This window comes from Ovis aries, chromosome 9 (assembly GCF_016772045.2).
Source record: "Ovis aries strain OAR_USU_Benz2616 breed Rambouillet chromosome 9, ARS-UI_Ramb_v3.0, whole genome shotgun sequence".
Taxonomy (NCBI): Eukaryota; Metazoa; Chordata; class Mammalia; order Artiodactyla; family Bovidae; genus Ovis; species Ovis aries.
The window spans coordinates 84239793-84263002 of record NC_056062.1 but is presented as its reverse complement, the minus strand read 5'-3'; the positions used below and the strand labels follow the sequence as shown (position 1 = coordinate 84263002).

Sequence of the window (23210 nt, the reverse complement as noted above, 5' to 3'; positions counted from 1 at the left end):
GAGGACAAATGGTCAAATAGGTCATCTTAAACAGTGAATGAGGGCTTCCCTCATAGCTCAGTTGGTAAAGAATCTGCCTGCAATGCAAGAGACCCAGGTTCAATACCTGGGTTGGGAAAATCCCCTGGAGGAAACAGCAACCCACTCCAGTGTTCTTGCCTGGAGAATCCCATGGACTGAGGAGCCTGGCAGGCTACAGTCCATGGGCTTGCCAGTCAGACACAACTTAGCAACTGAAAACACCAAATGGTGAACGAAGATACCAGGAATCTGGAGTATATTGAACCAACTCATCTCAAAATTGCACGGAGTATTCAGGCCTCCCAGTAGTCAGCTAAGACCTGGGTAAACATGGGAGATCCCAGTACCAGTGGGAAGAATCTGCTGCCCAGACCTGAGGATCTCAGCTCCAGAGAAAAGGCTCAGGACTCAAGAGTCTAACTAGGCACACAAATTCACCAGGAGCGACTAGAGGCCCTAGGCCAGTATTTCCCAAAATGTGTTCCATCACCGGCAAAAATGTAGATTCCTGGGCCCCAGGAATCCCAAGGGCTAAGGTCCAGAAATCTCCAGGGGTTTTTCTGTTTGTTTAGGCTATTACATTTGAAAGACACTAGTTTTCTTTTTAACCAGCTGTTGGCTAATTCTCCTCTGTGGGAGCATTTGAGGAACACTGCTAGAAGTAGATGTGAAGCCTGCACTGGGACCATGAGAACTTTTTGGCCTCTTTAGTAGAGGCTGAGTGGACAGTCTGCCTTGTGGAAGCTTTTCAGGACCAGCTGAAACCTCAGGCTTTTTCTGAATTCAACAGAAAGTTATAAAAGGGTATTGTGCAATGTGGTGAGTAAATCAGATACTTTTTAATGATATTAGAAAGACTAGATGGTTTGAACATAGTTAATAAGCTTTTAAAAAGCCAAATTATATTCAAAGGCAACCCACTAAGGGGAGGGATGCAGCAAGTGGGTAGGAGGTGACAGTTTGGTATTTGACTTTTAGACTATGGGGACATCCTGGATGGGTGCATGAGGCAGAGGAAATGGGGAAGCCAACTGTGCTTTAAAAGTAGAGTCATAATTAAAAAACAAAGTCCCAGGTCACACTCTTCAGAGATACCTGGTCAGTAATATTGGGGAGGGGTCAAGGAAGCTGCATTTTAAATAAGCACCAACTCCATGTCAGAGTTTTCAAACTAATTTGTTATGTGGACCATACTTGGCAAAATACTGGGTTAGAGATATGATACCATCATCAACAGAAATAGGTAATGTAGTGGGAGAAGTAGGTATGGGGTAGGCGGTGAGGGCAGAATATTATTATAAATTCATATTATAAAATGTTTCAAATGGCTATAAGGAAACAATGTCCTTTTTTCCTGAAACCTAATAGAATTAGTTAATCCAAACATAATGCACCACAAATTCACTGGTCTTCATTAAAAAATATCAACAACTATGTTACTTTTATTTCCATGCCTTTCTGATGCACAGATTGTTGTGGCATCTGGACACATGACATACTTGAAAACAACACATTAAAGTCATACTGCCCAGAATAGACACAAAAGCTGCCTTGCATGCACCATCAACAACGCTCATCATTTAGGGGCAGGGAGATTAGTTACATTATTTTTTTAAATTCTGAATTGCATAAATATCAAAGAAATAGGCACTTCAAATCTGGGAAGGATTTCTATCTGGACCGTGTTCCTAAGCAGAGAAACGATCATGATGATTTACAAGGTTTAAAATCAGCAAAATCGGAAATGTTTTTTAATTTCCTGTACTAAACTATATTTACAAAAAAAGGTGTTAATTAAGCTAGACTGGTATATCATATAACTTTTAATAGTTAATAAAACAATCATTAATGACATACATTAATTATACTGTCTTTCAAATAAAGGGGGCTTCCCAGGTGGCTCAGATGATAAAGAATCTGCCTGCAATTCAGGAGTCCAGGGTTCGATCCCTTGGTTGGAAAGATCACCTGGAGAAGGAAATGGCAACTCACTCCAGTATTCTTGCCTGGAAATCCCATGGACAGAGGAGCCTACCCTGGGCTACCGTCCAGGAGTTGCAAAGAGTCAGACGTGACTGAGCAACTAACACTTCAAATAAAGATTATTTTGAGTAGAAACTGTACTTGTAAAAAGTTTATAGGTTACCATAATATGGTACCAAATAATACTGCAGACCCTGCTTTTACTAACACAAAGTTATATATAAGCTGATATAAGAAGAGAAACGTACTCAACCATGCAAAAAAAGAGCAAAGACATCCACAATTCTAATATAAATCAGTAAGTTAGGCAGTGTGTACAATGCATGCTACAAGCTACTAACAGTAGCTCAGAATAAGAGATACCAAGGCTGTCTTTGGCTTCAGTGACTCGAAGTAGAGAAAAGGCAGTTTCGTATCTTTGACCAAAACACTTTCAGATTGTTTTTCCTGATGAGAAAACGAGTAATTAGAAATAGGATTCTAGTTATAAAGGTCACAAACTGATTTTTCAATACTTATAATCCCTTTAAAATTTGATTATTTTAAGAGAATTTTATGAAACCTAACATTGTTTCAATTATACCAACAACAAAAAACTGTATTCTATCCAGATGGTACCAAAAACTGGTAGCTAAATGATGAGAGAAAACAATAAGCTCTAGATGCAAACATCTCAGATGGCATCTATTCTTGTCTCTGAAATTCCTAAGTAAACAGATATATGTTTGTTTTATGATAATTCTCCAATATGAATTCCCTTTTCTTGGCTGTGAAGTAATATTAGCAAATTCTTCTCAGAGCTTTTAATAAGTTACCTGAGACTCAGGTTTTATGAGCAAAATGTACAACTTGTTATGTTTAGCCCAATGTTACACATTTGACTGGGAATTTCTAAATAATATATCTGTATAGATCAAATGTTCTGATTCACTCTAAATCTATCAAAATCACTATTCATAACCAAGTTTGGCTTATTTCAAAGTTAAAAATATTTTTCTTAATTTACATTTATTTTACATTGAAGTAAACATGAGTCAAGTTCCCAAAATGTTTTAGGACAATATACTATTATTAGTTTGGCTTTACTGAAAAGCTTTACCAAGCCTCCACTTGTGCCTTGTCAGTCTCTAAGAGAAAATTTGAAAATGCCACGTTTCCAATGTTACTTGTCCAACTTTTCAAATCTTGCATATTATCACCCTATAAAACTTCTGTTTTATGTAAAGTTTGGTGAAATAAAGGGATTATCAGAAAGCTGATTTAGGATTATAACGGAAGGGAATAAGCATCTGGTTAATGAATAAAAGTTATCAAGAACTGGTTAAGAGACATGCTCATCAACCAGCTCCCCAGCTTCAGATGTGAAAGAAATATTCTGTCAACAGGAACCTAAAATAGGGGGACTATACAATTTACCATCCCAAATCAGGGCACTTTTGAGGTCTCATGTCAATGAGGCCCTGTGACACCAGGTGAACAACTATAAACCAGGGCCCATCAGTATTACTCTAACCCCAACTATGAAGCACACAAGGGCAATTCACAACACACTGTAGCTCAACTGGTTTGTCTTTTACAAGGTGTTGGAGGGTGAAGGTTAGAATGGCAAATCTTCTTCTGGAATATTTACATTTCAGGAAACAGATGACTATTTTAGACAATATATGCTGCAGATATGAGAATACCACAAGATCAGGCTGTCCCACAGGACAAACAGTTCTTATTTATGAAACCTCTCTCTTGGTGATATGTGGCAGTACTGAGTACAGCTGTCCCTCAGTACCCATAAAGAGATTAATTCTAGAGTCCCCAAGGATGCCAGGATCTTTCACGTTCAAGCCCCTTATATAAGATAATACAATATTTGCATATAACCTATATAGCAGTGGTGTTAGTCACTCAGTCGTGTCCGACTCTTTGTGACCCCATGAACTGCAGCCCACCAGGCTCCTCTGTCCATGGAATTCTCCAGGCAAGAATACTGGAGTGCATTGCCATTTCCTTCTCCAATATAACCTAATACATCCAGCCACATACTTTAAATCATGTCTAGACTATTTATAATACCTAATACAATGTAAATGCTATGAAACTAGTTGCCAGTATGTGGCAAGTTCAAGTTTTGCTTTTTGAAAATTTCTAGAATTTTTTTCTTGTTTTGAACCATTTTGACCCATTGTTGGTTGAATCAGTGGATGCAGAACCCAGGGATATGGAAGGCCAACTGTACTTAGTATTGAAACTGTTAGGCATTAGTTTTCAAGTCAGTACTCACCTGATTTTCCACCTCCATCAACTTGATTTCTTGCTTACAACCATCATAAGCATTTTTTCCTGTCTGCTTGTTAAATTTTGGTGCCACCCACAGTACAACTGGGCTTCGCTGGTGGCTCAGATGGTAAAGAATCTGCCTGCAATGCAGGAGACCTGGGTTTTATCCCTAGGCTGGGAAGATCCCCTGGAGGAGGAGATGGCAACCCACTCCAGTATTCTTGCCTTGAGAACCCCCATGGACACAGGAGCCTGGTGGGCTACAGTCCATGAGGTTGCAGAGTCGGACGTGACTGAGTGACTAAGCACAGCATAGCACAACCAGTCCACATGTGCTCTCCTTGGGTGCCCCACTCCTTCACAGATGTACTTATATATCCCAAGGACCTATATCCCTGGCCCTGACCTAAGGGATCAATGCAAAGACACAGAGGAAAACAGTAGAATGGGAAAGACTAGAGATCTCCTCAAGAAAACTGGTGATATCAAGGGAACATTTCATGCAAGGATGGGCACAGTAAAGGACAGAAACAGTAAGGACCTAACAGAAGCAGAAGAAAATAACAGGTGATAAGAATACACAGAAGAACTATTAAAAAATGGTTTTAATGACTCAGATAACCATGATGGTGTGGTCACTCACCTAGAGCACTTCAGAGAGTTGTTCAACTTCAGCTTCTTTGGTATTAGTGGTTGGGGCATAGACTTGTATTACTGTGATATTGAATGGTTTTCCTTGGTACTGAACCGAGATCATTATGTTGATTTTTGAGACTGCACCCAAGAACTGCATTTTGGACTCTTTTTTTGACCACGAGAGGGCTACTCCATTTCTTCTAAGAAATTCTTGCCCACAGTAGTAGATATAATGGTCATCTGAATTAAATTTGCCCCATTCCCCTCCATTTTAGTTGACTGCTTCCTAAAATGTCAATGCTCACCCTTTCCATCTCCTATTTGACTACGTCCAGTTTACCTTGATTCATGGACCTAATATTCCAGGTTCCTATGCAATATTGTTCTTTACAGCATCAGACTTTACTTTCATCACCAGACATGCACAACTGAGTGTCATTTCTTCTTTGGCTTAGCCTCCTCATTCTTTCTGGAGCTATTTCTCCGCTCTTCTCCAGTAGCATACTGGAAACCTACCAATCTGGAATGCTCATCTTTTGGTGTCATATTTCATACTTTTCATAGGGTTCTCAAGGCAAGACAGTGACTTTCCATGCCCTTCTCCAGTGGACAATGTTTTCTCAGGCCCAGACAAGCAGGGACACGCCCTTCAGCTATTCCACATAGCTATAGGACATGCCCAGGTACCGGCTGCCCCACTGTTGATCCTCTTGAGTGTGTAAACTTTCACTGATCTAGGAAAGAAAAGATATACCCATCTGAATGCAGAATACCAAGAAGAGGTAAGAAAGCCTTCCTAAGTGAACACTGCAAAGAAATAGAGGAAAACAATAATTTCGGAAAGACCAGAGATCTCTTCAAGGAAATTAGAGATACCAAGGGAACATTTCATGCAAAGATGGGCATGATAAAGGACAGAAATGGTATGGACCTAACAGAAGCAGAAGATGTTAAGAAGAGGTGGCAGGAATACACAGACAAACTATATAGAAAACATCTTAATGATTCAGCTAACCACAGTCGTGTGATCAGTCACCTAGAGCCAGACATCCTGGAGTACGAAGTTAAGTGGGTCTTAGGAATCATCACTACAAACAAAGCCAGTGGAGTTGATGGAATTCCAGCTGAGCTATTCAAAATCCTAAAAGATGATGCTGTTAAAGTGCTACACTCAATATGGCAGCAAATTTGAAAAAAATCAGTGAATACAGGACTGGAAAATATGTGTTTTCATTCCAATCCAAGAGAAGGACAATGCCAAAAAATGTTCAAACTACCAGACTATTGCAGGTATTTCACACGCTAACAAGGTAATACTCAAAATCCTTCAAGCTAGATTTCAATAGTATGTGAACCAAGAACTTCCAAATGTGCCAGCTAGATTTTGAAACAGCAGAGGAAACAGAGATTAAATTGCCAACATCTGTTGGATCATAGAAGAAGCAAGAAAATTCCAGAAAAACATCTACTTCTGCCTCATTGACTATACTAAATTCTTTGACTGTGTGGATCACAACAAACTATGGAACATTCTCAAAGAGATGGGAATACCAGACCATCTTACCTGCCTCCTGAGAAACCTGTATGCAGGTCAAGAAGGAACAGTCAGAATTGGACATGGAACAATGGACTTGTTCAAAACAGGGAAAGGAGTACATCAAGTCTATATATTGTCAACCTGCTTATTTAATTTTCATGTAGAGTACACCATGAGAAATTGCAGGCTGGATGAAGCACAAGCTGGAATCAAGATTGCTGGGAGAAATATTAATAACCTCAGATATGCAGATGACACCATCCTTATGGCAGAAAGCAAAGAAGAACTAAAGAGCCTCTTAATGAAGGTGAATGAGGAAAGAGAACAAGCTGGCTTAAAATGCAACATTCCAAAAATGAAGATCACGGCATCTGGTCCCATCATTTCATGGCAAACAGACGGGGAAACAATGGAAACAGTGACAGACCTTATTTTCTTGGGCTCTAAAATGTGGGTGGTGCCTGCAGCCATGAAATTAAAAGATGCTTACTCCTTGGAAGAAACGCTATGACAAACCTAGGTGGTGTATTAAAAAGCAGAGACCTTTGCCAACAAAATACCATATAATCAAAGCTACAGTTTTTCTAGTAGTCATGTATGGATGTGAGAGTTGGACCAGAAAGAAGGCTGAGGGCCGAAGAATTGATGCTTTAGAACTGTGGTATTGGAGAAAACTCTTGAGAGTCCCCTGCATTGCAAGGATATCAAACCAGTCAATCTAAAGGAAATCAACCCTGAATATTCATTGGAAGGACTGATGCTGAAGCTGAAGCTCCAACACTTTGGCCACCTGAAGTGAAGAGCTGACTCATTTGAAAAGACCCTGATGCTTGGAAAGATTGAAGGCAGGAGAAGAAGGGGTCGACAGAGGATGAGATGGTTGGATGGCATCACTGACTCAAAGGACATGACTTTTAGCAGAGTCAGGGAGTTGGTGAAAGACTGGGGAAGCCTGATATGCTGCAGTCTATAGGGCTGCAGAACGTCAGACATGAATGAGCAACTGAACAACAACCACCAAACCTTTACTGGCTACTGGGTATTGGTCAATGTGCCGCCCCAGGGCCTGAGAAAAGGATCTGCTGGATTTTTTGACTGGAGCTGATGAATGCTGAGGATGCCCAGGAGTGGAGGGCTCCCGGCCTCTCTGCTGCCACTGGCTGCCCTGGGGCTGATCCGCCACCCAGGAACCTCAAAAGGCTCAGGGATCCCCAGCCTCACCATTGAAAAGACATATGAATATACCCAAACTTGCGAATAAGAATGTCAGTGTTGAAGTCATGGAACCTACCTTAAATATTTTAAAGGTAGGAGCTGAGAATAACTAGCCAGCATATCAGCTGATCTAGTACAACAGAATCACAGAATCAGAAGAAACATCAGAGATTAAATATATCCATTTGTTCTTAACCGTTTTAGCTTAGAAAGTCCAACAAGCCTTACTGGAGAACCTGAGTTCAACCCTACACTGATCCTACTAACAATAGCAAAAAATAAATAATAACAAAATCTTTGTCTAAGAAGGATCATGTAAATACTGATCTCAGATTCTGCTATTACAGTAATCATGTGAAAATAGACAACTGGCTTTTGTCTCCACTGGTAAAGAATATTGACCTAGGAATGCTCATATCTGAAAAGCAACACATCCACAATTGATGCCTTTCAGTAAAACTCTAGGACTCAACTAACAAAGGATGTCCAAAGGAATGATATATCACATTAATTATGCTTGGTTAATTTCCCCATCTTTAAAAAAAAAAAGCTATCTAAATTTTGAAAGGACTATCTGAGAATCTCAGCTGGTAAAGAATCCACCTGCAATGAGGGAGACCTGGGTTTGATCCCTGGGTTGGGAAGATTCCCCTGGAGAAGGGAACTGCTACCTACTCCAGTATTCTGGCCTGGAGAATTCTGTGGACTGTATAGTCCATGGGTAGCAAAGAGTTGGACATGACTGAATGACTTTCACTGCACTTCACATCTGAGAACAAAGGAGGATATTTTATATAAAAATTAAACATTTAAGGAGTTATAACTTTGACCTGCGTCCTAGCAAAGGCATACATACATATTACAAATAATCCTGAAAGATTATTTAAAGATACTTAAATATTTAAAGATGCATCTTGGCATAAGTCCTCTTGGAGGGTGCCATTGAAAAAGATCACTCAGTCATGTCCGACACTTTGCGACCCCATGGACTGTAGCCTACCAGGCTCCTCTGTTCATGGGATTTTCCAGGCAATAGTACTGGAATGGATTGCCATTTCCTTCTCCAGGGACCTTCTCAACCCAGGGATTGAACCCTGGTCTCCCACATTGTAGACAGACGCTTAACCGTCTGAGCCACCAGGGAAGTCCTGATCTTCACGACCCAGATAATCATGATGATGTGATCACTCATTTAGAGCCAGACATCCTGGAATGTGAAGTCAAGTGGGCCCTAGAAAGCATCACTATGAACAAAGCTAGTGGAGGTGATGGAATTCCAATTGAGCTATTTCAAATCCTGAAAGATGATGCTGTGAAAGTGCTGCACTCAATATGCCAGCAAATTTGCAAAACTCAGCAGTGGCCACAGGACTGGAAAAGGTCCGTTTTCATTCCAATACCAAAGAAAGGCAATGCCAAAGAACGCTCAAACTACTGCACAATCACACTCATCTCACACGCTAGTAAAGTAATGCTCAAAATTCTCCAAGCCAGGTTTCAGCAATACGTGAATCGTGAACCTCCTGATGTTCAAGCTGGTTTTAGAAAAGGCAGAGGAACCAGAGATCAAATTGCCAACATCCCCTGGATCATGGGAAAAGCAAGAGAGTTCGAGAAAAACATCTATTTCTGCTTTATTGACTATGCCAAAGCCTTTGACTGTGTGGATCACAATATACTGCGGAAAATTCTGAAAGAGATTGGAATACCAGACCACCTAACCTGCCTCTTGAGAAATCTGTATGCAGGTCAGGAAGCAACAGCTAGAACTGGACATGGAACAACACACTGGTTCCAAATAGGAAAAGGAGTGCATCAAGGCTGTATATTGTCACCCTGCTTATTTAACTTTTATGCAGAGGACATCATGAGAAGCGCTGGACTGGAAGAAACACAAGCTGGAATCACGATTGCCAGGAGAAATATCAATAAGCTCAGATATGCGGATGACATCACCCTTATGGCAGAAAATGAAGAGGAACTAAAAAGCCTCTTGATGAAGGTGAAAGTGGAGAGTGAAAAAGTTGGCTTAAAGCTTAACATTCAGAAAAGGAAGATCATGGCATCCAGTCCCATCACTTCATGGGAATTAGATGGGGAAACAGTGGAAACAGTGTCAGACTTTATTTTGGGGGGCTCCAAAATCACTGCAGATGGTGATTGCAGCCATGAAATTAAAAGACACTTACTCCTTGGAAGAAAAGTTATGACCAACCTAGATAGCATATTCAAAAGTAGAGACATTACTTTGCCAACTAAGGTCTGTCTAGTCAAGGCTATGGTTTTTCCAGTGGTCATGTATGGATGTGAGAGTTGGACTGTGAAGAAGGCTGAGTGCTGAAGAACTGATGCTTTTGAACTGTGGTGTTGGAGAAGACTCTTGAGAGTCCCTTGGACTGCAAGGAGATCCAACCAGTCCATTCTGAAGGAGATCAACCCTGGGATTTCTTTGGAAGGAATGATGCTAAAGCTGAAACTCCAGTACTTTGGCCACCTAATGAGAAGACTTGACTCATTGGAAAAGACTCTGATGCTGGGAGGGATTGGGGGGAGGAGGAGAAGGGGACGACCGAGAATGAGATGGCTGGATGGCATCACTGACTCGATGGACATGAGTCTGAGTGAACCCCGGAGTTGCTGATGGACAGCAAGGCCTGGCGTGCTGCAATTTATGGGTCGCAGAGTCAGACATGACTGAGTGACTGAATTGAACTGATGTATTTTCCCATATTCACTGTCTCCTGGATGCTCAGCCACTTGCCCAATGAATAGCACCAGCAATTACCCACAACTAATCTACTAGTGCTAGCTGACATGGTTCCTCTGGGGGGTGGGTGAAGGTACAACTTCCAACACCACCTCCACAGCTACAGCAATACCTACACCTAGATCAATAGGAAGCTTGGCTTCCCCTACCACTTCCAAATCCCAAGCCCCATAGCCCCAAAACAATCTGAAAAGTACAAGGATAGAGCTTTGACCAATAAAAAATAAGTGACAGGAAGATGTTAGCAGATAAATTTCTTTCTCTTCCTCAATCCAACTAATTGGCTCTATGCAGCCAGCCTGGAGATGTCCCACATGACTAAATAAAAGCCTATATTTTCTCTTACACTGTGGCCAGTTCAGTAACCACCTTATATTTGTTTTTCCTCCTTATCTAGTTTTTTTCCTTCTATTTTTCACTCACTCTTGTCTCCCTTGTTTTGCATCCAAGTTTAAGCTGTGCCTCAGAATCTGTTGTCTGGGGAGCCTGTGGTAAAATATATAATTCATTACTCGACTTCTGCCCTATCAATTTCTAAATACAATACAGCTTTTTACAATTAACTGTGTTTTCTCAAAACAGTTTTGAATGACCAAGAGAGGCCAAGAATAACTCTCCATAGGAATTCATCAGCTGCTTTTTAAAAGTAGGAATCTCAGTGTGTTGGTTCCTAAGTCTCATTGGTTCTAAACACAGATAAGAAGAAAGTTATAATAATAGCAACAGACATGTAGAAAGTAGGATGTTAGATGCAAATACAAAAATGGTAAGTAAGTAGAGAAGGAAAGAGCTGGTATTAAGTACAAAAATAATGAGGCAACCCTGCCTGCTGCTGCTGCTGCTAAGTCGCTTCAGTCGTGTCCGACTCTGTGCCACCCCATAGATGGCAGCCCACCAGGCTCCACCGTCCCTGGGATTCTCCAGGCAAGAACACTGGAGTGGGTTGCCATTTCCTTCTCCAATGCATGAAAGTGAAAAGTGAAAGTGAAGTCACTCAGTCGTGTCTGACCCTCAGCAGCCTTCCAGGCTCCTCCATCCATGGGATTTTCCAGGCAAGAGTACTGGAGTGGGGTGCCACTGCCTTCTCTGGAGGCAACCCTGGAACACCCAGTAAATTAAAAATTACCCATACATTATACTGATAAGCAATGACTTTATCAAATATGATTGGCAGAATTCTAAGATTGCCTCCAATATGCTGTTCTTTGTGAATCTCTTCCTCATCTAGAGTGTGGGTAGAATCTGTAAATATGACAAAATATAACTCCTAAGATTATATTACATTAACAGCAAAAGGGTTTCAAACATTTAGTTACTTCTACATCAGCTGACTTTAAAATAAGGACATCATCAAAGCGGTACTGATCTAATCATATGAGCATTTTAAATCACAGTCTAGAGGTCAAAGTAAGACAAGTCAGAGAAATTCAAAGGAATTTTATGAATGAGAAATTCTCCATTGATGGAAGGGTCCATGTAGCAAGAAATAAGGTTGACATGGAGAACATCAGTCAACCAAGAAGGAAAGGAGGTCTTTAGTCCTACAACCACAGGAAATTAAATTATGCCCACAACCTATAAGAACTTAGAAGTAGATTTTTTCACAAAGCTTTGAACAGTCTGGCTGGCATTTCAGGTTTGCAAGATCCCAAGCAGAAAACCTATTCAGACCACATTGGACTCCTGACCCACAAAATTGTGAGCTAATAAGTGATTGTTGTTGTAAGCCACTAAGTTTATGGTAACAAATTATGCACTTATAGAAAACTAATACATATCTAGAAATGAATTAGCTAATACTTTGGCCACCTCATGCGAAGAGTTGACGCATTGGAAAAGACTCTGATGCTAGGGGGGATTGGGAGCAGGAGAAGGGGACAACAGAGGATGAGATGGCTGGATGGCATCACTGACTCGATTGACGTGAGTCTGAGTGAACTCTGGGAGTTAGTGATGGACCGGGAGGCCTGGCGTGCTGCGATTCATGGGGTCGCAAAGAGTGGGACACGACTGAGTGACTGAACTGAACTGAACTGAGTATCTAGTTTATTCAATCAGTTAAACATAGCCGTTGGTTATCACTAGTAATTATTTATTTTGTTTTTGTTTTTGTTTTGATGGCAGCACCACACTGCTTGCAAGTTCTTAATTCCCCAACCAGGAACTGGATCTGGTTCCCACAATGAAAGCACTGACTCCTAACCATTACCAGGGAATTCTCACTAACTATTTTTAAAGACAAAAAAAGAAATGTGTAAAGTTTCTTAGATGCTCTCTAAGCTACATTCTTATTGGGAAATTCAATTGCCATTATACTCTACTAACATATCCTTTACAGGTTTCTATTTTATAATCAATTTTTATTCTTTATAAATTGGCATTACTACTTTGCAAGTTTTCTCTCTTTCCCACTGGTCAATTTTCAACAGTGTTAATTAAATCCTCCTTCATATAAGCTAACATTTTATCTCAGAATCAGGTCCTCTAGAAGAATATTTCATAAAAAAGAGGGTAATTATTATGAGCAGTGTGCTATTTTTCCCATGAACTAATAGAATTATGATTGCTGATGTTCAAAATGAAATGCTGCAAGCCTGGGAAATACATAAATGCTTCTGAATTAAAAATTCAATTATTTTAATATAGTTTATAAATATATATTTAAATCACTTTCCTTTATGCATTGTTACTTCTAATATAACTAAGCACCAATTTCCTTCAGCCATAACATATAATAAAATAATGTACTTTATTTCTGCCTTAGCCATTGATATTTGAACTAAATGTTATTCAGATATCTATAGCACTAATTGAAAAAACATCCTTTCATCTTCCTTATTTTTATTATTTTCAGAGAATCTGAGAAACATACACTTTGGATCTTCTGGTTAAAGAAGCAGAGATGAATACAGACAACCTTGGTCAATGATCTTTAAGTGCTCACTCACATGGTATCCATCGGGAACATGAGCAATAACAACAAAATCAGGAGCAGTGAGGTGCAAGACTTTTGTTTGTACAGTTTCACATTTCTTATAGAATCACTTGCTTTATTACATGGTGAGAGTGCAGAGTAATAGAATACTAGCAAGTTTTACTGAATGGTTCAAGTCAATTTGTTTATTGTGAAAATTCCATTTAAATTTTTACTAAACCTACATTAAGCAAACACTCATGCAAGGAAGAATGGCATTTGTAAAGTGAACTAACTTACTAGAGTGAATGGAACGATGGTTGGATTCAAAATTGGGAAAGGAACACATCAAGTCTGTATATTGTCATTCTGCTTATTTAACTTCTATGCAGAGTACATCATATAAAAAGCTGGGCTGGATGAGTCACAAGTTGGAACCAAGATTGCCAGGAGAAATATCAACAACCTCAGATAGGCGGATGATACAATTTTAATGGCAGAAAGCAAAGAGGAACCAAAGCCCCTTGATGAATGTGAAAAAGGAGAGTGAAAAACCTTGCTTAAAACTCAACACTTAAAAAACTAAGATCCTGGCATCCAGTCCCATCACTTCATGGCAAACAGATGGAAAAAGGTGGAAATAGTGACAGACTTTTATTTTTATGGGCTCTAAAATCACTGTGGATGATGACTGCATCAATGGAATTGAAAGACACTCGCTACGAGGAAGAAAAGCTATGACAAACCTGAGCAGCATACTTAACTTACAATACCATATGTAAAATAGATAGCCAACGATATTCTCTGTCTGACTCAGGGAACTCAAACAGGGGCTCTGTGACAATCTAGAAGGGTGGGATGGGGAGGGAGATGGAAGGCAGCAAACATGGGTGTGTACCTATGCCTAATTCTTGTTGATGTTTGACAGAAAACCATAAAATTCTGTAAAGCAATTATCCTTGAATTAAAAAATAAAGTGGCAAAAAAAGGGAGAAAAAAAAAAAAAAGCAGAGACATCACTTTCCAAAGCTCCATGTAGTCAACGCTATAGTTTTTCCAGTAGTCATGTATGGATATGAGAATTGGACCATAAAGAAGGTTGAGCACCAAAAAATTGATGCTTTTGAACTGTGGTGCTCTAGAAGACTCTTGAGAGTCCCTTGGACAGCAAGGAGATCAAACCACTCAATTCTAAGGAAACCAACACGTGAATATTCATTGGAAGGACTGATGCTGAAGCTCTACTACTTTGGCCACCTGATGCAAAGTGCCAACTCACTGGAAAAGACCTTGATGCTGGGAAAGACGAAGGGAAGAATGAGATGGGGGCAACAGAAGCTGACATGGTTGGATGGCATCACCGACTCAATGGACATGAGTTTGAGCAAACACAGGGAAATAGTAAAGGACAGGGAAGCCTGGCGTGCTGCAACCCATCAGGGTCACAAAGAGTCGGACATGACTGAGGGGCTGAACAACTAGAGTGAATCCTTACAAAAAGATAGGCAGAGGTGATACGCAAATAGTTCATGTATTTTTCACTTAGCACATTTAACTATGGTTATCATAGCACGAGAATCTCAGCTGAGTGACTATGACAACCTAGATGGGTGAAATGTGGGCTGGGGTGGGAGGGAGGTCCACATGGGAGGGGATATATGTATACTACAGCTGATTCACTTCCTTGTACAGCAGAAACTAAGACATTATAAAGCAACCATACTCCAATAAAAGAAAAGAAAATCAATCCAAAGTAAAAAAGAAAGAAGAAAAGGAGGTGTGGAATAACCTAAACTGATAAACGTTCTACGGGATTAAAGAGAGAGAGTGATTACTTTATGAATCAAAGATTGATATTTAAAGGGTTTATTCAGAAAACAGCCAGAGACTCTCTGGAAATAAATAGTTTGGTACTAGTAGTGGTTGATGGAGAAGGCAGTGGCAACCCACTCCATCACTCTTGTCTGGAAAATCCCATGGATGGAGAAGCCTAGTAGGCTGCAGTCCAAGGGGTTGCAAAGAGTCAGACTCAACTGAGCGACTTCACTTTCACTTTTCACTTTCATGCATGCATTGGAGAAGGAAATGGCAACCCACTTCAGTGTTCTTGCCTGGAGAATCCCAGGGACGGTGGAGCCTGGTGGGTTCTCGTCTATGGGGTCGCACAGAGTTGGACACGACTAAAGCAACTTAGCAGCAGCAGCAGCAGTAATGGTTGAAAGTGAAAGTCACTCAGTTGTGTCCAAATCTTTGTGACCCCATGGACTAAACAGTCCATGGAATTCTCCAGGCCAGAATATGAAGTGGGTGGCCTTTCCCTTCTCCAGGGTATCTTCCCAACCCAGGAATTGAACCCAGGTCTCCCTCATTGCAGACGGATTCCTTACCAGCTGAGCCACAAGAGAAGCCCCAAAATACTGGAATGGGTGGCCTATTCCTCCTGCAAAGGATCATCCTGACCCAAGAACCGAACCAGGGTCTCCTGCATTACAGGCGGATTCTTTACCAACTAAGCTTTCAGAGAAGCCCACTAGTAATGGTTGGGCTTTTATAAATTTAAGCAATATGCTGGTCTTCACAATACTCAATCAAACAGATTAACTGTAAGTGTCGACAGACAAAAACTTTTAAATAAATATTTTAGTTTTAATTATTGAAAAGGAAAAATATTTACCTGACATAATCATAATTTACATAATATTTTATACTCAGGAAGTTATCTGTATGTAAACAGTGGGGCTTGCTCCAATTTGACAAGCAAACTATGTAATTGATCTCCACTTATATCAATAATCACATTTATTCACAATAAATTATATATCTCATGATAAAATATCCTTCATTATGGAAAACTATATATGTAGGTACATAATCATAACACATATGAACAAATATTATGTTTGTGTATAAGCTTAGATATTCACCTAGACAGCATATTAAAAAGTAGAGACATTACTTTGCCAACAAAGGTCCATCTAGTCAAACCTATGGTTTTTCAGTAGTCACGTATGGATGTGAGAGTTGGACTATAAAGAAAGCTGAGCACCAAAGAATTGATGTTTTTGAACTGTGGTGTTGGAGAAGACTCTTGAGAGTTCCTTGGCCTGCAAGGGGATCCAACCAGTCCATCCTAAAGGAAATCAGTCCTGGGTGTTCACTGGAAGGCCTAAGGCTGAAGCTGAAACTCCAATTCTTTGGCTGCCTGATACAAAGAACTGACTCACATGAAAAGACCCTGATGCTGAGAAAGACTGAAGGCAGGAGGAGAAGTGGCTGACAGAGGAAGAGATGGTTGGATGGCATCACCAACTCAATGGACATGAGTTTGTGTAAGCTCTGGGGGTTGGTGATGGACATGGAGGCCTGGCGTGCTGCAGTCCATGGGGTCGCAAAGAGTCAGACACGACTGAGCGACTGAACTGAACTGAACTGAACTTAGATATTCATTCCAGTGTTGTCGTGTTCCCAAAGAGACAGTTCCATGTATTAAGTTTAGAGTATAAAATACAATTAATGTTCAGTGAAATTATAAAAGGAAGTTGCTAAGATATATATGTTTAGAGAAATAGCAGCTTTTACAACTGAAAATAGAAGCAAAGAATAGAATAAGGAAGAATATCACACCTTATAAAAAATAATATAACTATAAAAAAGGACAGAAAACATTTATTTCCCAGTGAAAAATATACTCACTCTGGGAAGAAAGAAAATGACTAATATATCAAAATGAAAAGTCAGAAAATTAAAAAAAAATTTTTTAAGTCAGAAGATAGTTTAATAATAAAGGCTAACTCAGTGAAAATATACTACATTTCCTAGAATACTTTGATGATATGAAAATGATGAGTAAATTATTTCCCAAGTGTGATGTATCTAGGAAATAGATCAGTGAAACAAAAAGAGTAATATCATCACAGCATACAAACAGAAAATTCACATATAGAAGCAAAAAAATCACAGTTTACATTGCATTCATGTTTAAAATCAAACATCACTTTTTCACATTCTGAAGATTCTCCCCCCCACCCCAAATGTGGAAAGAAAAACAAGCCAGGACTTTAAGATATTTTTTTTTCAACCTGGAACAGCTGCAAAAAACAAATCTTGCTGGAGATAAGCTTGGTTATAAATATCAACATTCCCTTTAAATAAGGGAGTCCAGTTTTCATACCATCTGCCTCTTTCTAAAAGTAAAAAAAAAAAAAAAGAAAGAAAGAAAAGAAAAGAAAATCATAAACCAGGACATTCTCTTTCAAATAAGGCATTTAGAAATGAATGTCATAAAAAGGCTGTGAACTCTTCTGGGTCCCTGTCTTTAAACTTGCCCTTTTCTGTTCATTTTAGAAAATGGGATTTTATGAAAGTAAATAACTGAGTGTACTCATAAACTGTATGAAGCAACTAATGAAGAAAAAAGTATAATTTTTCAACTGTTCAACCCAGGAATTGAACCAGGATCTCCTGTATTGCAGGCAGATTCTTTACCAGCTGAGCTACCAGGGAAGCCCAAAATAAAATAGAATTGTTCAACTTTTTTACATTATTGACCATAATCACAATCTCTGGTCCAAATTTCTCCTTGATGAATCATATTTCCTTACTGTTTAATTTTAACTATAATACATTTGTCACTTTTGCTACCTTTTTCCAAAAATTTTTTACAGCCTGTTCCTAAGACTTACATGTTATCTCTTTCAGTACAAAAGTCTAGTTACTACAGAACCAGACTTTCAATACAGGTTCTATCCTCTGCAAAAATCTCTCCTATGCCTCTCTCAACACAGTGGTGTTTTCATGCTTGAATTTCAAATTTACCTTAAAACCCCCTTTCATCTTTTGCACTTAATGATTTTTCATTCTTTGTTAATGACCTTGTGATTGAACACTTCAATTTTTCACTGTGCCACATTATTACATCTTTAATAACGAAGTTCATAAACCATATCCGTTTTTTAACTCCTTAAAGCATTTACAAGAAAGAATAGATGTAAGATGATCTACCAAGCAGAGACATTCAGAGTGGTATAGTAAAGATATCTACATAAAAGAATATCCACTACAGTAATATGAGACCACCTGAGAGAAAACAGAGAAAACAGAGAACAGAAAAAAATGGTATCTTGTATTTTAATGATAAATGTAAATGTTTAGTCAATCCCCTGAATTACAGTGGTAGGATTCTGAAAAGCTACTAAAACAAAACACCTAGGGAGCCTTGGCATAATTCATTCTCATTTTCATGTTTATTCTTTCCCTTCCTCTTTTTTTCTATACACACATAAACACACCCCTATATACTGCAAACAAAAAGAAGATTGAATCTTTAATAATGAGCATTTGTAGCTATTTTGATGCTAAAATGCACTTAAATGTGTCCTTCATAGGAAAAATATGTCCAAGACTTCTCACTGTCAATCCGTATAAGCCACAGACCACCTAGGTCTGTAATTATAGAAAATAAAAGTTCCTTTACAAATGACATTTAATTACTTTCTTGGAATGCTGCATCTTCAGTGTATAAGAAGGGAGGAGAGAAGCGATTTCTTCAAAGTCATGTCAATAATATTTAAAATAAATAACCATATTATAGCAATCAGTATTTCATTTCTTCATGATTTGATACAAGCACGACAAAATATAAACAATTAGATGATAAGTGTTGCAAGAGGAAAGTTATTTTACCTTAGACCTATCAATTGTTACTTTTAAAAGGTTATAAAGCTCTTTTCATATTAAATTTAGTCTTTTTTATTTTCTGGCTTCCCTTCAGTAGAAGGTTTGTACAACTGTTTGTATACTAAAAAATCTCAAACAAATTAGAACACTGGATACTCAGTACTTTTTTGAACAGATATTTTCCAGAACTATTATGTTAACTTAAAACATCCACATTTTATGCTTAATTATTATAAATTTGATTTTAAAAGCTTTGAATTTTAAAATATTACTATAAGTTCTCTTTTATAAGGAGATGAGTCTGATAAACTATGAGTTAACTCTTCCTTGCTTTAACTTATTTCCTTTCTGGTTCTATCCCTTTTTAGTTGTTTACTAAGCTAAGCTCATTTACCATTTTTCAAATCAGTACAGTAAGAATTCCTATCTCATGTGGCTGCTGTAAGTGTTAAATTAAATCGCTAGCTCATTTAAAGTACTTAACATGGTGCTCCTCACATAGTAAGTGCTGGATAAATGTTGTTAGCATCATTACATCATACTGACTTAATCACTTACTCACTGTGGAGTCACCATACAGTTCAAATAAGCTTTTTAAGAGGAAAAAACTAATCTGAACTTGAAGACCTCACATTCACGTAAAAAGTCACTGAGATATATAAAGAAAAAAAGAAAAGGATGGTCTCATATCTATGTGTAACTTAATTACATATAAATAGTACCCTTTCTGCTATCATTTGGTCTCTTAACCATCTTCTAGCATCAGCTAAGTGGCTTCAGCAAAACTATCTTTGGATAACTTAAAACAGCAAATTACATATACGGTCTTCCTAACGTGTTGAAAACTTTGGATGAATAGATTATCGCTTATATGCTTACAGTTTATGTACATAAGAAGCATTCTAAAATACTTTCTAAAATGGAAGGCTTCTGAACAACAACAAAAATCTTGAACACTGGCCCCATTTTTTTAAAATAACAATTTAATCTTTGTCAGAAATCTCAAATTATTCTCCAGTCTAAGAAAAGAATCTTCTCTGTTCAACACTTGCACTACTTCTCTGTTATTTCTTCCTCAGGAGTTCAGGAGTTGTAAATCCTTGATGTTATTTCTAAGTCTATATGTCACAATTTCTCTTATATATTCACACTTGCATTAGGTAGGTCAGTATAGTTCTTTTTACTAGAGCAGTGGTAATCAGATATTAGATAAAACTGGTTCCGTTAATGTTCAAAACTTGAATTTGCAGTACCAAATTTAGCATTCCAAATGTTAAAAATGACCTTAACTCTAAAATATAATGCTGAGTAAGAAATATAATTTTAGGATATCCTTTATATTACAGTCCATTCCAATGTTTTCCAGGAAAAAACCTTAAGAAAAATATAATAATATTCAAATCACTTCTCTATTTTATTTTTGAAAATTAACTTCACTATAACATACTATTTATTTCAAGGTCCATCATAAAAATGATTTTATAAAAGCACTTGATAGCTACCTCACTAATTTTAGAAATATTTCCCCTACTATTGGGTCTTTATTATTTTAACCAAAATTTGGAAGCAGGGAATAGATTACATATCATGGGCCCTTTTAATGAAAATGGCATACACAAAATTCACTTAAAATGTTTATTTTCAAATTATTACTGAACTCTGAACAATTTGAAGAAAAAAAATAATTGAACTTCCCAAAGCAAGTTTTACAGTAAAATGTTTAACCTGATTTTGTACAAGTACAGAACTCTGTCCAGCAACCTCTCAGTCCCAAGTTGATCTCATCTCCTGTTTGATTCAGTAGCAACTCCAGGTTGTGTTTCTCCTGAAACACATCTCAGTCTGGGCACATGAGTTTGTTTCCCAAATCATAAAAATATAGATCTTTAGGTAAGGTCAACTGACTTTGCAAGTTCACTCTCACTCTCTCACACACACCAAAACACACATTTACATACACCAAACAGACAAAAATCCACATACGAGTGCTCAGACACAAACATTGATCGTGTCAGTACTTTGATCTCAGTGTAAGACGTGTCCCATCTCCTTCAAGTATAGAAAGTGTCCTACTTCCTTTGTGCCCTGGAGTCCACACCATAAATATATGGGGAACCACTGAAGAGTTCTGATTAGAATGAGGGGTGCCAGAAGAGAGTAGAGGATAAGGTCACATATACAATAGGGGCCCATTTTCTTCCATTTTATGACAGATTTCTTCTCTCCGTGAAACTTATTAGACATCAATGTATCAATTAATCAAGAAAGATTTAAAATAATGTTGAATAATCGATATTTTATTATCTTAATTTGTTCTATGACCTTAATTGCTTATATGCAGGTACATCGATTTTAACCAATGTATAATTATCAAAATACAGTAATGTACCAAAATATCATAGTGTACCAAATATCAAGAGAGAGCAAATATTTTACTTTGGCAACAAATTCTCATAGACAATAATACTAAATGATTTAACAAATTAATCAGATAAAGGTTTATGGTTCTATGGATCTCACTCTGTTTTCTTGGATTTGTCCAAAATCACAAAATAAATTCAAGTAAAAACATTTCCCCATCGTAATCCTGCCTCCCATAAGAAAGAACAAATTCCAAACTCAAGTTCATTGCCAAAAACAAAAACAAGAAAAACAAAGTGAAAGAAAACAAACAAGTCAAAACACCTTTTGCCAAATGTTAAATCAAATAAACACACCTTGTGCTTTGTCCTTGAGGCTGCCAAGTCTGAACTCTGGAGAGCTGCCAAGAGGTAAGATGTTTCCAAAGGCAAGATCTTTACTGAGGAAGCTGTGCTCGCATTCCTGGCAAATTCAATTCCACCAATAATAATACTCTGATTGCTTTTTCTTACTGGAATTCAAATAGAGTATATGGAAATATTAAATAGATGATCTCTAGTTCTTTAGTGTATGCAAAATAAAATCACTGTAGTAGCATTTTCCAAGTTGTGGTTTATGGTTTGCTAACTCTATTATATGTTCATTCAAATTAAGTTTCTATGCCAAAATATACTTGAAAAAACATTGCATACTATTCCCCCTTTACACAAGATACAATTTCATTAAAAGGCTCTGAGAAATCCTGTAATAGAAAAGCCTATTGAAATTTATTTGAACCGAGGTGTCCCAAACTTATTTAAGTAAAGACCTCCTTTCACTACAATCAACAGCAACATTATTTCTGCAGATCATATTTTAAGAATGATTCACTGTATAGTGATTATCTGTAAAGCAGTAAGAGGTGTTTCTTCTACATTTTAGACTTAAATATGAATATAGAGACTGATTTGAATTTGTTTTCCATTAGTGCAATTTTAGAGTTGATTTATAAACATAATTATATTTATTCAACCATAATTTGTTAAGTACATGTTACTTTCTAAGCCAAATTTTCATTAAAAAGTAATAAGAAAATAAAATAATATACAGTTTATTCATTTTGTTTAAAAGCAATCCCACTTCTGGGCATACACACCGAGGAAACCAGAATTGAAAGAGACACATGTACCCCAATGTTCATCGCAGCACTGTTTATAATAGCCAGGACATGGAAACAACCTAGATGTCCATCAGCAGATGAATGGATAAGAAAGCTGTGGTACATATACACAATGGAGTATTACTCAGCCGTTAAAAAGAATTCATTTGAATCAGTTCTGATGAGATGGATGAAACTGGAGCCGATTATACAGAGTGAAGTAAGCCAGAAAGAAAAACACCAATACAGTATACTAACACATATATATGGAATTTAGGAAGATGGCAATGACGACCCTGTATGCAAGACAGGGAAAGAGACACAGATGTGTATAACGGACTTTTGGACTCAGAGGGAGAGGGAGAGGGTGGGATGATTTGGGAGAATGACATTCTAACATGTATACTATCATGTGAATTGAATCGCCAGTCTATGTCTGACGCAGGATGCAGCATGCTTGGGGCTGGTGCATGGGGATGACCCAGAAAGTTGTTATGGGGAGGGAGGTGGGAGGGGGGTTCATGTTTGGGAATGCATGTAAGAATTAAAGATTTTAAAATTTAAAAAATAAAAAACTAAAATTAAAAAAAATATATTTATTATCCAGGAACTGAACTTATCTCTAGCTTTATGTTCCAATTGTTTTCACATAAATGAGAATATCAAATTTAAGTGGTTCCAAACTGCTATC

The 23210-nt window shown here is 38.0% G+C and overlaps 1 protein-coding gene across 5 annotated transcripts in view; it reads right to left on the bottom strand.

The window, feature by feature from the left end:
• The window catches only part of TRIQK (triple QxxK/R motif containing), a 106332-nt gene that overhangs the window by 61844 nt on the left and 21278 nt on the right, over positions 1–23210 (bottom strand). For 3 of the 5 annotated variants that reach the window (XM_060393516.1, XM_012184145.5, XM_027973234.3), the window contains one exon: positions 21738–21892. The exons of the other annotated variants lie outside the window; for them this stretch is intronic. The gene's annotated coding sequence lies outside the window, so the exon portion shown is untranslated. The remainder of the gene's footprint in view (positions 1–21737; positions 21893–23210) is intronic. 5 annotated transcript variants of the gene reach the window in all.